Here is a 15827-nt window from a genome sequence, read left to right as displayed (position 1 = left end):
TTTGCTCAGCGGGGCCCCGGGGAGAAGAAGCCGGGTGGGCGCCCTCCCCGCCGGGCAGCCCGTGTCCCAGCCTTACGCCAGGGTCAGGCGCCCGCATCACGCGCCGAAGCGTCGCCGCCGACTGGCACCTCACAGCTGCTTTGAGGTGCTGCCAGGGACTGCAGGTCACGACTGCCAACAAATCAGAGCCATTGTGCTCCCTCGCTTCCCACCCCCACCCCCCCCCCCCCCCCGCCCCGCTTTTCCCCGTTAATAGCCCCTTTCTGTACCCAGGGAACGTGATTCTGCATCATCCCATCCCGCTGCGAACCCCGGCTCTGCTCCACAGCCAAAGTCCCAGCTGGCCCCACAGGAGGTGGGTGCACCTTCAACCCTCCATCCTCCCCCCTCAAAAAAAAATCAAAAGCATTTCAATTTTCTATCATCAGAGCCGCGCCATGGTTTGGGTTGGTGCATTGCGAAAAATCTCTGCTGCCACAGTATCCGTAAGCCAAAACACCAAAAATGTGTTTTATTCCCCAGTGGCTGCAGAAGCATCTCCCCCACTCACCCCACAGCTGAGGCTTGGTACCCAGAGCCAGGGGGGCACCAACAGCGGGTACCCCCCACACGAGGGCTCGAGCGGGCGGGTCGTTCGGAGGCTCTCCGGGAATAGGAAGCCACCTAGCCAAGCTGTTGTTCTCATTTGTTATTCAGCGTTAAGGAAATCTGCACCATTCTCCCATCAGCCTCCCCATCCCGGAGGATAATTGATGCTAACGTCATTTCATTTTGGTCCAGCTGCGGGGCTCAGGAACAGATGTTTTATTGTTCAAACTGAACACACAAAACTAAGGGGAAAAAAAGAAAAAAAAACCAACAGAATAATAATAATAAAAAAAAACAACACAAAACCCAACCCAAAAAGCAACAAAACCCAACTAATTTGTGTTTGCGGTGAGGTTAGCCGCAGCTTCCTCTCCCCAGAAATGCGAGGAGACAGAGCAGCAGCCCCAGGGAAGACCCAGGCCTCCAGGAAAGCCAGGCTTTATACACCCAGCTAAGTGTCACCCTCCTACATATGTTGCAACATGCCTTCTCCCCGCCCCCGCCCCCGCCAAAAAAAAAAGCCTGCCATGTCCAACAGGCAGGCACTTCCAGCAGAGAGGCATTTTCCCTGACACTGAGCTGTCACCTGCAGGTGGGATGCGCTGTGACAGCCTTCACGTCCCCCCAGGAGCAGAGATCCACCCTGGAATTCGCAAGGAGGAGCGCAGCACTAGCTCAAGAGCAAGGATACGTGTCTCCTCCGAGGAGCGGACAAGAAGGAGGGCAAATACGTGCCGGTGACATGTGCATCTTCAGCGCACGGGCAAACGAGCTCACCCTCTTTTCCAGCTCTGCGAAAGCCGCCTGCGCATTTGACGCTTCAGCGCGAGGGCGGTTTGCAGGCACGGGGAAGTGCTGGGCACCACGCACGCACACGCGTGCACTTCGAGAGCCGCGGATGGAGGGAGGAGGTCCATCGCTTGCTCTGCAGCAGGTGTAGGACAATGTCCGGAAGTCACAGGCTGGTCCCGCTTGGCGCTTCACTACACCCTTAAGCGTCTCCGTGAAGCTACCGCCAAGCAAGCCGGGGAACAAGTGGGAAACACTTCCCCGGCTGCCGAAAAGAGATCTGTTCACAACACAAAAGCTTGCTAAAAAGCCAAAAAACACCAAAACTCTCCTAAAAACACCCAAGTTAAAAGATGTTTAATATTCGTTTTCTCTCTAGTACTAATAACCCCATAGGTAAGAACAGCCCTTCTCCCATGCAGAACTGGGAAACGCTGGTACCTCGTACAAACCGGGGAGGAGCTACCAGGAGGAAGAGTGTAGCTGTGTTCCTTGCCTCGCCGGCAGAGGCACTTTTGCTGTAGGTGAGACCTGGCCCTAGAAATAACGGGCTCTGAAACGCCCACAGCAAATCCCTTGGGTCATTGTCCCTACGTGGCCAACGTGAGCCTTTTTCGACACCTCTTGGCGCGTGCCACATGCTTGGCATTATTTCTGGCCAGCGTATTGTGTCTCCTTCCTGTTCCACAAGAAGGGGGGTGGTAGGGATTCGATCCTAAGGGATCCAATCCTATACGCAGCGGCACGAAATGCCCCAGTCCCCCTCAGGGCCTGGGAACTAGCACGTGGTTCCAAAAACCCCAGCAAGAGAATGACCACAGCATCTCCTGGGGTTGGACTAGATGACCTTTAAAGGTCTCTTCCAATCCAACACATTCTACGATTCTACGATTCTGTGATCTCCTCTTAGCAAACCAACGGTGGGGGAAAACCACCGACTTTTTGTGGTTGCAAATAAAACAGACCTGGCCCATGAAGAGCCCTGGGCTCTGCCATACCTGTGTTGGATTTACACCCTGTGGTGTAAATCCAGCTGCCAAGACCCGTTAAGGATCAGCGCCAGGTGTGACTATCCCCTCGAGAAGAGCGCTGTTGGGGGAAGGAGTCTGTAGGGGAACAACCCAGCAAGAGAAATAAGAGGCTGGAGGTGGAAAATACCTTTTGGATCATCCTCCCCTTCTCATTCAGCTGGGCGAGCAGCGAGGATATGGAGTCAGTGAGTGTCCCCTCCTTCGCCTTGCTGACAAGTTGCTCCCAGTTCAAACCAACCTCCCTGCATCCCACCTCTGGCCCGTGGATGCTTTGCGCCTGCTCTAAGGCTGCTCCCTCCAGCATCCCACAGCTGGCTCGGCAGCAGCCCATTAACCACAAGCGTGTTTGAGCTGCGAGCGGGCGAGGGAAGGCGTTGGAGAAACCATCGCAGCGAGCTGGGGGGATTCGGCGCCTACAGGGAGCATCGCTGGCCTGTGAGCCACCTCGTTTGCCAGCAGAGTCCTTGCCGGGGGGGTGCAGAGGGGGTCGTTGAAACCTTCGGGCTGTTAATTTGCAGTGACGTTGCATGGGGACATGTAGGGAAGCAAAGAGAGGGCATAATCCGTCCCCCATTCCCCAGACCAGCGGAGCTCAGGCTGGCCGTCTTCAAACCCGGAGCCAGGTCAGCTCTAGGTACAGAGCCCGAAAGGAGATGTCAGAACGAGATGTCATGGAAAATATTTACTCCGTGAGGTCAGTGCACCCTTGGCTTCTCTTTGGAGGGGACTTTGAACGCAGGAGGGCAGACGTTTCCCGCATGCTTCTGTAGGCTGGGGAAAGCAGGCGCTTCCCTCGGCTGGAAAGACGAAAAGCACAAGTGGAAAGTTTTGTGCTAAAGGAAAAGCAAGCGAGCCTTCAGCTGCTGGCGGCTGGGTGCTGGCTATTAGGGGAAACAGCCTGCTTTGGAAAAACAAAACAAAAAAAAAAAAAAAAGAAAAGGATGAGTCTCTGAGAAGAAGGTCTGGGAAAAAAACAAACGGAGGGGAGGCCATGGAGTGGCAGTATGGCACCCGGGAGGTGCAGGCATGCCCTGGGTCGTGCGTTAGAGGGAAGGAATTGCCCCAAAACTGTAGTGAATCTGAGGCAAGGTGTGGGCACTGGGTGGAGGGGAGCCCTTGCTCTCAGCATGGACCGGCAGAGGAGGCTCAGCAGGCCCACGGGGCATCCCTTACCCATTCTCCTGCCCAGCAGAGCCAGGCCACCCTCTCCCCAAATCATCATCCTGTGCCACCACACCGGGGAAAGACGTCTCAGAAGAGTCCCCACGTCTGAGATCAAAGGGCAGGCTAATGAAACGGCAGGCCGTCCATAACAGGGTTTCCCTGATGCAAAGTGCCCACAAAAAGTGCCACGCAGCATCCCCTGGCAGCCAAAGGCTGTGCCGTGGTTCTAGCAGTAACAGGGTTTTGCATCCCCTTCTCCTGGCGTTCGGCTCCCTCCCACAGGGCTCCTCCTCACTACCTTTGAGGTTCACGCCGTGGTTTGACTGTTGATCCTGCTGACTCCCATCAGCGTATGTGTCTCTGGATGAAAATAACTGGCCCCCTGGCACGTGCGATCACTGCTGGTGGCCACCCGAACCGGGTGATGCCAAGCAATTGGGTAGCTCAAGCAGGGAAAAGCATCTCCTAGAAGATCGTCTGAAAAAGCGGAGGAAGATGTTTCACACCTCAGGAGGACCAGCTCAACAACTCTCAGCAGGTCTTGTCCTAATTGCCACGCAAATCGGTTGCCTTAAAGCGAGAACCCAACACTTTCTCCTCTTTCTGGGAGCATCTCTTGCTATGCTTTCCGGTGGGATCAGCATCCCGGGGGACAGTTTCTCTCTCTTTTTCAGGTTTAGCTCATATGGTGACGATTTTTCCCCTGCAGCCACCCCACGGGGGCTGTGACTCCATCACCCCTTCCAAATGAAAGGGGGCGGGGGGTGGGGGGGTGGGGGTGCGCCGGGGCTGCGTTCGGGGGCGCTGCCAGCGGTGATTCAAGAGACGGGACTCCCGCCCGCCTGACTCACTCGCCGTCGAGCCCAAGCCCTAGCGGGATGCGTCACTTGTTGCTGGAGACGATGAAGAAGAGACATGAAGTTTGTTCTCAAACTTGTGTCGTTTTAAGCCCCCACACGTTCCCATTTGCTACGTTCCCCCCCGCCCCCCCTCAGCTTTTGACTCACCATGTTGTCAACTCATCGCTCCATCGAGCAAACATGGTACCCCCTGGCCTTCTCCTCGACGTGTTTGAGCTCCCCACCCCTCCCCAGTTTGTCCCGGTCTCGTCTCGGCATCCCCACGCCCCCAGCTCCCGCCGGGCAAGGCACCCATGGTCCTACCAAACCCCTGCTGAGATAACTTGCCACGGAGAGCCCTCGGCCACCCGGAGACGGGGTCTCCAGCACGGCACAGCCAGACCCTCACTCCCAGGGGGCTCTCCTCGCTGTGAGAACAGCAGGAGGGCTGCCCTCTGCCCACCACTTTGCTGGTCCCCAGCTCTTCCACCCGCATCCCCGGCATCCACCCACCCACCCAGCTGCCCCTCGCCTCAGCCGGGCACCACGGCTATGGCCGGCGGGACACTTGAGCCCCGGCTCAGCTGTTGATTCCAGCCCGTGCCTCAGGAGTGGGATGGGGACGGGGAGCCACTCCGGGGTGGAATTTCACTCACTTCGGTGACCTCGTGCCTGTGGCGTGCTCTAAAAATACAAATAAACCGGCGGACAGCACAAAACACACCCCTTTTCCCGCAGAGGGCTGCTGGGCCAGGCCCTGCCTCCCCTGGCTGCGTCCTCTTTTGTGAGAGAAATTAAGCTGAGGGCTAAAGGGGGAAGGAAAAAAAAAAAAAAAAAAAAGAAAAAAAGCCAGATGCCTTTCTTCCCCGGTCTCAGCTGAAGAATAGATCTAGCAATCGATTTTGGACAATTTGCTGCAGACCTGAGCATGGGGTCAGGAGGGGGCATGCTCCGTGTTCCCCTCCCGCTCCCGCTTTGCTAAGCCAGCCCAGCCAAGCTCTTCCTGTCTCCCCTGGGCTCTCCCATCCCTCTGACGACCCCGTTGCCCCTCTCATGTCACCCTGTCGCAGGCAGGCCAGGCTGGGTGTCCGGGGGCGCAGCGGCCCCCCGTGGCGCGGGGAGCCCATCACCATCCACCGAGAGCATCTCACCCTCACGGCGTCCTTGTCCCCAGGCACCTCCTCCTCTGCCATGGCAGACAAGCCTCAAAGCGGCAGCAGGAGCTCACCTTCCCCATCCTCACCTGGGTGGCTTTACGCCCCGTATTAACTAATTTCACCCCCATTCCTACCTCCCCAGGTCTCCCCAGGTCTCTCTCTCCTGGGCTCACCAATACTCAGCCCCTGCGTCGAGGTTGTCAGCAGAAACCATCCGTAAGCCCAACGCTGGACTAATTAATATAACTTGCCGTGATTGCGAAATCCACTTCCCACCCACCCCCCCCCCTCCTCCTCTCACAGCAAAATCAGGTCCCAGGCGCCCTGCCCTGCCTTCACCCCCGCACAGCAGCGGGTGTCCCCTCGCGTGTCCCCAGGGGCCGGGGGCGCCGGAGGGGATGGCAGGCAGTGGAGGTCACGGTTTCCATGTGCCCAGCAATAAACAAGCTCTCCCGAGCGGCAGGGGAGGGAGGGAAGGTGCCAAAAGGCCCAAGCGAGATGTATTCTTGCAAGCAGGCGGATTAGGAGCAGGTCGAGGCACGCTGGCAGCCAGCGCGGGATCGCTGCCCTTATCTGTGAATGGGTGCAGGCTGTTACCCCCGCAGCCACCGGGATGGGGAGGTGGGGAAGGGGAGGTCTGGAGAGATGTTTGTTCCTCGGCCAAGTGGCTATTTCTGACTTTGGGAGCCCACGGCTGAGGCCAGGGAGGGTTTGCAAGAAGCAGCTGGACCCAGGCTGCACCCGAGGAATATCCACCCCGCCATGGGCGGGAGAAGCTGCCCTGTCCCCAGACCTGTAGCGCAAGCTCCCCCCACCCTTCCCATCGCTCCTGACCCCCCGGGACACTCCATCCCATGCGCTGGACGCCCCGAGAAGCCATGAGGCTAGCGAGGTTGTCAGGCAGGGAGCAGCTAATGCAGGGAGCCGATTGAGTTACAGGCCAGCGGTTGTATCATGTTTACCAGCTCCCCGCCGCATATCCTGTGCTGGGAGGATTCCTGGAAGCAGGAGCTGATTTCGCACCCCTTCCCCACGCCACACAAACACGCAGGCTATGCCAAAAGCACATCTCTGCACGTGACCGCCGCCGATATTACCCAAGCGGCTGGCAGGGAGCAGCCACCCCCTTCCTCGCCCTCCTCCTCCTCCTCCTCCTCCCCTGGCCGCACGCCTCCCTGTCTCCAGCACAGGGCTGGCCCCATCCGTTTTTGTTTTTTTTTTTATTATTCTTGCCCTCCTCTTAACTCTGTTTAACTTTCCCATCTCTTAATTTAAAGCAGAGGTGGTGGCCCTGCCAGAGATGCCGGAGGTCTCCAAACCTTTGACGGGATGGTTAAATCCCGGGTTTCCTCTGCCCGGTGCCATCAGGCTGCTCAGGTGACACCAGAGCTCCAGCCAGCCACTCTGGGATGAATAAAGTCCTGGTGTCCGGGCTCTTTAAGTGGTATATGAACCCTTTACCCGTGCAGGGATACAGGGTGTGAGTTGGTAACCAACCCTGAGCATCACTTGCAAATCCAGGCGCTAGGAAACTAGTGTCCAGACCCAGGGCACTGGGCTCTGTACGGCGGATGATGCTGCACCACCATCCGGCAGACAGGGATGGAGGAAGAGGAAGAGCGGGAAGATTTTTCACCCCTCCCCTGGGCCGTGCACAGACACGCTGCACACCTCTGACACTGCACTGTGCTACCCAGAAAAACTCAGCCTGGAAACCTTCCCTGCAAGGCACCCGGAGGCATCCTCTCCGATGGAGGAGAGGCTGTTTCTGCAGCCCTACCAACACATCTTCTCCCTGCCAGCATGTTTTGGGGTGGCAGTTGCTGGGTTGGTAGGTCCCATCTCTGTTTTTCCTTCACATCTGGGCCAGCCGACTCAGCGAGATGGCAGGTTGCCCTGGGGCTGCCACCTGCATCTTGATGATAACGCTTCGCTGGGGATCATCTTCTCGCCGGCGTGCCACTGCAGCGGGGTGTGATGCTGGGCAGAAGGGCTGGGACCGGGCAGATGCATCACTGCTGGGGGAGCCTGGGAAAAGCAGCCGCTTGGATTTCTCCCAGCCAGCCTCTCCTACATCCATCGTTAACATCCCAGAGACACCCCTGAGGAACAGGAAGGGTCAGCCCAGCCGGGAACTGTGCTTCTGTTTTGGAGATCCAGCTCCTTCAGCCTTAACGGCATGCAGAGGACATGGCCGGCCGCTAGCTTGCTCGCATTGCCCTCTTCCCCCAGCTCCCCCCCCAGCCTCTGATCCCAGCGGTGCAGGGCAGAAGGAGACGAGTGCTTGCAGATGCTGGTTCAAAACGCTCCTCAGATGTGAGCCCTTCTGGATAGGCATCGCATAGCCAGCATCACGCAATAAGCAGCTCCACGGTCAGGAGGACAAGCCCTGGCTTTATGGCCCGGTATAAAACATTTCTCCTCCCTCCCCTTTTGGAACAGCATCACCCACAGCCAGGCTTTACCTGGTGGCCCACCTGAATTACCCTCATTTGTGTAACACATTCCAGCATGAGATTTCAGACGTCCAGCGTCTCCACAGGGCTCCTGATACTCCTTGCTCTCTGATTTTCTTTGAATACATCCCTTTTTAAGACAGATTGCTTACATCTTTCGGAGGGTTTTGTGTATCTAAATCTTTCTATTTTTATTCAAGATTTCTTTTTGAGATAGGCTGGAAACTATCCTGAGTTGCCACCAGGGCAAAGGTTTCCCTCGGATGTATTTACACATTCAGGAAGACAAACTACAAGATCTAATCTCTCAAAGACTCACGCAAGACTTTGACTCGAGACACCTGCACCATTCGTTCATGGCAAGTGAAGCGGCTTCAAGCTGAAAGTTAACCTAGGTTTTTTCTGGCGTGCATTTTTCCCTCGTAAACAAAGAGCCAAACAAAATGTCTTTGCTACCCAGTGGAAAAGTCAATTTGGGCAAAAAAAAAAAAAAAAAAAGCTTCGGAAATAAACGGTTGGATTTGCAAAGGGTCAGCACAGCATCCACCCCAACTGGGCGGGCTCTGGCAAGATGGGCGGTGAGTACTGCTGCATAAAAATAAGGGGAAAAGAGAAAGGGAAGGATGCGAAAAGGAAGAGCAGAGAGCCTCTGCAGGGCTGCAGGGAAATGCCACGAGCAGCCCTAAATTCAAGGTCACCTCTCTCCGTGCTCAGCACGGTTGCCACACAGGGACGGATATCAGCTCTGACACCACGCGGGGTCTGGATCCCCATCCCACACGCGAGAACACCCTGTCCCTGGCCTCCCTGGCACACCGATGACTTGGGAGGGCACCCATGCTGATGCCATGGCTATGAGTAATCTTGATGCTGACTTTTAGTGTAAGCATCCCTTCCTGGGACCTCCTCGGAGAGCCCCGGCTCCTCTGCATCTCGCTCTCTTCCATCGCATCTGTGTGCTTTTGTCCCCTTCCTCCACCAAACCTCCCTCCCACCTTCCTTTAATTACAAGTATCACATAAGCCCAGGCAAAAAAACAATTAGCAGCCAGGCTCCTGTCAGCACCCTTTATCTCTGTGCGTTAGCGGACTGCTTAAAAATAAAGGCAGAAGGACGTTGCCCATGGGCAGGAATTTTCCACCGGGTAGGTACAGCCAAAGCGGGTCACACGATGCGGTGCCCTGGCTTGTGTCGCCCACTGGCACCCTGAGAGGCAGCTGTGCCCACAGGCAGCCCCTTCCCGCACCGCCTGAATCCTTCTGCCCGGGGCATTGCCCAAAAAAGGCACCTTTCATGGGCCAGTCGAATCCAAAACATGCCTGACCTCATTGCAGGGGGACGGTTTCCAATCTCCAGATTCATCCTATGGAGCCACTAGCTCACGTGGGACTCACTCACCATGACCTTGGCACAAGGCTTCACACGTGAGGTGGTTTCATGTTGATCCCTGTCCCTGGGACATGAGGCCTGAGCAGAAGGATGGGTCTCTCGGCGATGGGTCTCTCTGTCCCATCAAGTTCTCTGCAGGAGTTTTAATTGAGTCCAGCCCCGCTGGTGTTGCTCAGGAGGAGATGATGAGGACCAAGGGCTGTTTGAGGAGGAGAAGATGGGGTCCGATGGCTGTTTCAGGAGAAGACGAGACCAACGGCTCTTTGAGGATGAAGACACGTCGGGGAGGGAAGGCATCCTCACCTTCAAGGGAATGGAGCACCTGTCTCATGAGGAAAGGCTGAGAGACCTGGGTCTGTTTAGCCTGGAGAAGACTGAGAGGGGACCTCATCAATGCTTAAAAAAATCTAAAGGGCGGGTGTCAAGGGGATGGGGTCAGACTCTTTTCGGCCGGTCGCTGGTGGCAGGACAAGCTGGAACACAGGAAATTCCATCTCAACATGAGGAAAAACTTCTTTCCTTTGAGGGTGGCAGAGTCCTGGCACAGGCTGCCCAGAGAGGTGGTGGAGTCTCCGTCTCTGGAGACATTCCAAACTCGCCTGGACGTGTTCCTGTGCCACCTGCTCTGGGTGACCCTGCTCTGGCAGGGGCTTGGACTGGGTGATCTCCAGACGTCCCTTCCAACCCCGGCCATTCTGTGATTCTTTGCTGCAGGAGCACTTCCTCGCTGCTGCACAGAAGGAGCCTGCTCAAGCTGTTGCAAACCAGCTGAATAGCTGCAGCCCAAACTGCTTCCCCCGGCCACGAGCAGCCAGATCCAGAAGGTTTCCAGGGGAAAACTCCACCGCCCGCTCCCCAGCCCTCTTCCCGGCTGGTGGCAGGCTGCCTCCGGCTCCCTGCCACTCCACATCTGGAAAGGAAGCATCAGGAAGAGACACGCTGGGCACTTCCCTCCTGCACATCTGGGAATTGAGAGCACTGCTTCATTGTGCTGGGGCAGGGAGGATTGCGCTGGTGTTATTATTCCAAGCTGGCCCAGAATCCTAGGAAAACAAAAGCTTCTTCCTTGCCAAAGGGAGGGCTGGCTAGCAGCAGCCACTGGAGGCGAGGGCTGGGCTATTCTCCGGGCTTCTGAACGCTACATTTTGGTGTTTAAATTTAGCCCTAGATTGAAATTTTGCAGACATGAGCCCTTCTGGTGAGCCAGCAGCCTGGCCAGCATCAACACTGGCTTTTGCCACACAGCGCACTGAGCAAGCACCCTTCCTTCCCCGCGGGCTCGGCCTTCCAGCCTCTGGGCCCAGCAGCCACGTGCTCTGTGGGGCAGACCCCTGGCTTCAAGAAACCACCCAGGTGTGCTCCGTAGAGCAGTGATGGCTGGACAAGGCGGTCTGGTTGGAATAACCAGGTTTTTTGGCCATCCAGCCTGCATTGAGACAAAGGAAGATGCTTGCAAATTCTTCTCTCCTCTTTATGCAGTTGACCAGCTTGACCGCAGAGGACTTTCCAGAAGCAATGGAGATGTCAGGTGTTGAGAGCTCTGGCCACGCCCTGTGTCACCTGCTTTTTTCCTGGGCCACAGAAAGGCTTTTGGCCTCTTGTACTCCAGCCTTTAAGCTTTAGGATGCGAGTCCTGGCCTGGGAAGGGAGCCAAGATCCACGCTTCTGTTTTACCACCACTATTGCTATCCATTTTCCCCACCTTACTCCAGAGCATGGTAAACGGCTTCAAGGAAAAAGGCTTTGCTCACAGCAGGTCTCCCCTCTCCATTTAGACCCCCAGATGGAACAGGCACTCTTTTTTTTTTTTTTGCTCTCCTCCCAAATGTATAATTTAAAGGCTCCGGCCAGAAGTTGTTTCCATGGTGCTTGATCGTACCACCTGGGAAGCTGGGCACAGTCCGATACTTGCCAAAGGCTGTCACCCCCCTCTGCCGCTGAGCTCTGTGGCCTCTGCTTGAGTTGGCCATTGGAGATAAAGCAGGCAAATAAGGAATGAGGATGAATGCTGTTTATTTGCTGGAGTTCTGCAAACAATTAATATGGCCTTGTCCTTTGGATGAACCTGGTTTGATAAGGATCCTATTCATATCCCAGTGATTCCCGAAGAACAGAAAGTTGAATGCAAGAGAGCAACACCAGACAAGTGGTCTGCTCTACGCTTCCGAGGGAAACGCGCCCGCAGGCTTGCACCCCTGGGAAAAGAGGGATGCTCCAAGCTTCCAAGGCTTTTCTGCACAAACCCAGTGGTGCATGGGAAGTACCTTATAAATGAGGTGGAAGGGACAGGGAATGGTGGGGAATCAAGACACAAGCTCATTTTATACAGCTGCTCTCCTGCGACTGCTTTCCCCAAAAAGCTATTCAGCCCCAAATCCAGACCTCTGGATTTGTTCAGAGCCGCTGCGTGTGACCCCTGGCTGGCTGATAAGCACTGGAGTAGGACGTGGCTGAAGAGACAACCTTACTTTGAAAGGGCACCTGGGAATGGAAATATCACAATAGGTCTTCTTAAAGAGGAACGGACTAAAATGGCAAAATTTTTAATACACAAATTAACAAACAGCCAAATGCCCGATTTCGTGGCTTCTTAAAATCCAGCAGAAGCTGGTCCTCTCTGCACACAGCTCCCCAGGGATGAACTGGGTTTTGCTGCTCGGTGGCAGGGTTCAAACGCTACAGGGACGCGCAGAAAGCTTTTGAGCACAGCAAGTCTCCGGAAAATGCAAAGGTAGCTTCGTCTGGAGTATATCAACCTTTTTTCTTAAATACTAATTCCGACTCAAAGCTAAATATGTAACACATGAGGCAATATGTGCTCCTCTCTAGGAAAGGAACTGTAAACACACACTGCCATGCACAGGCAGAGAAGAGCAGAAATGCGGCCAGCTTCATGTCGCAAAAATTTTAAGGAGAATTAAGTGGATTCAGCGAGCAGACGCTTTGCTAAACTTGTGGCTCATTGAGGAAGACGGATCAAAGGAAGGTGCTGCACGAGAGAACTGTAACACAGACGTAATCAGACTTAGCTGCTCTGCTGAAGCTTTGCGTGATCCTGGAGAGCTGGGGAATACAGGTTGGCTCTATTTAAACCAACCCAGTCACTCCTCTAATCCCCATCTTCTCCCTAGCAAGTGGTTTTGCTGTTAACCACTTATTGCTTCCTGCCCCTGATCATCCCCGACAGATTCAGACCTGTCAGAAACGCTCACATCTTCAGGTTAAAACGCAATTCTGCTCCGAAGAGCGGCTGTGATTTGTGACCAAGCGTTGCGGGGCGATTTGATCCCAACGACCTGCAGAAACCGAGCCCACGGTCGCGTCAGCTCTGCCGTGCTGCCAAGGGGTAAAAAGGGACGGGTGCCACCAAAGCAAGAGGTTGTCGCTCAGAAAACCCACATCCAAGTTTCATCAGGTCTTTTCCCCCACAGAGACCGCGTGACGTTTCTCCAGGATGGACTGCGCTTGGAGATAAACTCGATGGTTGAACCACACTAATAAATGCAAAAGGAGAATTAGCAAGCTATAGGTATAACGGGAATGTTTTGCAGTCTTGACCGTCTTTGCTTTTGGTTTGCAGGGATCTCTGATATTTTTGCAAAGGCTTTTTTGACCTTGGTAAAAGGAAATTATTGCTGGACTGAAGGTCCTCCGGGCCAAACTCTGTTCTGTAGGTGCACGGAGCCGCCCCCCTCTCACTTCTGCACGGCTATGCAAATATATACGACAGCTTTCTAGGGTTTTACCACCCTATTAATTTCTCGGCAGGTCTTCATGAGAACAGCCCTTCCTGGATGCTGCCTGATTTCACTAGAGACAAGAACTTTTTTCAACCGCTCCTTGAAACCGGGCAAAAAGCACTTGAAATGAGCAAAGGCAATCAGATGGGGAAAAAAAAACCAAACCAAACCAAGAAAAAAAAAAAAAAAAAAAAAAAACACCAAAAGCCCAAAACCGCGTGCCTGGAGCTCATCCCGTGGATGAAGGGAAGGGGAGGCAGAAAGCCAACGCCGGCTGCGTCCCATCGGCGAGGATGCCGGTTGGGAGCGCAGCCCGGCACAGCCCACCGCCTCCAATCACACTGCCGGCAGCTCGTGTTGCTATGGCCCTCAGGTCCGAACCTTTGGAAATTAGGTAAAAGGTCTGAACATTAAGCTTTTTTTTTTTCTGCCTTTTTTTTTTTTCCCCCTTCTCTCCTCCCCCTACGCAGTGGTGCCCCTTGCCTAGCACAATCCCTCTTCCTGCTGAGCTCTAGGAGGAAAGCAGCTGGGATGAAGAATTAACTCTCGCGGTCCCAAGGGCTTTCCAAAACAGGAGCAGCAATGCGCGACACGAACAGCATGGCGGGGAAGGGTGTTATGTACGAGCAGATCTTGTTTCTCCACCTTGTTTCACCCTGCGGCGATGAGCTGGAGAAAAAAACACATGTGTGTGAGGATGGATGCATCCTCTCCTACCCCCAAAAAGGGGATGGATTTTAAGTGGGTTTCACGCTGGTTGAACAAGCTGCTTGGAGATCCCAGGGGACGGGTGCTTTTTGTCCCCTGGGTAGAACGTGGCAATTCTAAGGGTGCATCCTAGACCTGGAGAGACTCGTCTCCCCCCACGCACCCCTTCCAGAGCCAAGGATGCAGTCCTGACACCCGCGCACGTGGGTCCCTGAACTTCCCCTTCACCCCGGCGGGGGGGCGGCTCTGCCCAGCGGAGGGTGGTTTGGCAGAGGCGGGGAGAAAGGGCGTCCCTAGCCAAGGTCAGGGCGAGGGCGATTAGAGGCAGCACCACCGCGCTGGCAACCTGCCCGCTCGCCGCGGGCCCACGCACTGACGCTCTCCCTGTTCCCGGGGCCAGCCTTGCCCGCTCCAGGGGCACACCTGGACCACTGACGTACCCAGAGAAAGCCGCCCACCCGGCTATGAGCATCCCTGCCGCATCGAGGCGGGCTGGGAGGGAAGGCGCCAGCCCCGGCGGCAGTTTTAGGGCTTACCCTGTCCAAGCCCCGTTAGGCTGGTGCCGGGTGGGAGGGTGCATCTCCAGGTGAGAGAGCAACTCCCACCAAATTTCGGCTCTGGGAAGGTCTCGGCTGCTCAACCAGCCTCCCCCAAACTTCACGTCTCGGTAGGGAGCCAGGCATCTCGCTGGCGGGGGGCCAGGCAGCTCTGCAGGGCAGGGGGACCCACCACAAAGGCACCTTTGTTTCTCCTGCCTGCTTGTGCTGCTTCACCCCAGCCTTGGTGTGACACCTACGAGGTGGAGTCACCTTTCCACAGGAATCCTCCAGCACCAATTTCCGGATGCTGCGTCAGCGCAGCAGGATTCGCTTCTTTCCCCTTCCCCCAGACACCGAGCCAGGAGCAGAGCAGGGGAGCCAGGAGCGATCAAGGCAGGATTTGGCCGCTGTCTGCTCAACCAGGTGTTTGCATTAATCCTTCCTGGATTAATCCTTCCAGGCTCGTCCCCATCTCCGCCTGTCTTCCCGAGAGACAGGCTCACCTCCCACCCCGGTACGCCCCTTCCTTCCCCAGCGCCGTGGGGTGGGAAGCTGTGAAAAGCACTGTACGCAGTTTATCTCCTCTCTTTCAGCCTTGTTTACATAGGAAAGCTAAGATGGATAAACTACAGGTGTCAAGTCCTCAAAGTTTGTAGGGAAAGGGAAAAATATTCTAGCGAGACAGCTTGGAAAATCCCAAAGCAATGCTGGCCCAAAGCCATCTTAGCTCTGAGATGAAGCAAGAAGCCTTCAAACCAAGGAACACACCTAGCGTGAAGCCGGCCACATCTGTGCTTACGCATTTTTTGTTTTCTTTCCCTTGTGTCAGCCAGTTGCCTGTTTTTCTTCCACCAGGCCAGTGCCTCTGACAGAAGTATTACTGCTCCTGAGAAACGCTGCCTGGCCCATCACCTGAAACCAGCCCGGCAGCCACAACAACGCTACTACTGCTCGGAAAGCACAGTCTGCCTTCCTGCAGATGATCTCATTGAGAACTAGATCTCCGTTTGGCAGAACGGATAGATTTAGCTACGGCAAAATAATTCTTATTTTAGAATATCATCGTGTTCTTTGTCCACGCTCTCAACCCCCTACTTAAAGAAAGCCCACTTGGGGAAAAAAAAAATGTCCGTGGACATTAAAAATCTCCAGCACCTGTAAAACATCAGTTGAAAAGGAAAGTAGATGCCCATCAGTGGAAGACTTTGCTGCCTGAGTCTCGCTTGCCTGCTCTCAGCACCGTCAGGAGGTTTGGAAACTGTGAGCTGGGCTAGGATGGATGCTCACGCCTCTCCCACCAGAATGAGCTCCTGAGGCAGCCTGGCTCACGGCTGTCCCTGTCCCTGTCCCATGCCCAGGAGAGTGGCAAGAGCCAAGCTTGGACCCAGCGGGGTCATGCACCATGTGGCTGTTCAGATCCCAGCTGT

At 55.3% G+C, this 15827-nt stretch overlaps 1 long non-coding RNA gene across 4 annotated transcripts; it reads right to left on the bottom strand.

Annotated features, from left to right (window-relative positions):
• Positions 1 to 486: 486 nt before the first annotated feature.
• On the bottom strand, positions 487 to 6643 carry LOC134520019 (uncharacterized). Of its 4 annotated transcripts, none has more exons than XR_010072347.1 (2): positions 6531 to 6643; positions 487 to 4049 (listed from the first exon to the last, which is right to left on the bottom strand). It is a non-coding gene; the product is annotated as an uncharacterized LOC134520019 (long non-coding RNA). The 4 variants fall into 4 exon arrangements; XR_010072344.1 differs by lacking the exon at positions 6531 to 6643 and adding an exon at positions 5703 to 5802; XR_010072345.1 differs by lacking the exon at positions 6531 to 6643 and adding an exon at positions 5703 to 5788 and having other exon boundaries at positions 487 to 4465.
• Positions 6644 to 15827: the final 9184 nt, after the last annotated feature.

The sequence above is a fragment of the Chroicocephalus ridibundus genome, chromosome 8, assembly GCF_963924245.1.
Source record: "Chroicocephalus ridibundus chromosome 8, bChrRid1.1, whole genome shotgun sequence".
Taxonomy (NCBI): domain Eukaryota; kingdom Metazoa; phylum Chordata; class Aves; order Charadriiformes; family Laridae; genus Chroicocephalus; species Chroicocephalus ridibundus.
Note: the sequence above shows the minus strand (reverse complement) of the source record. Positions and strands in the feature narration are given on the sequence as shown.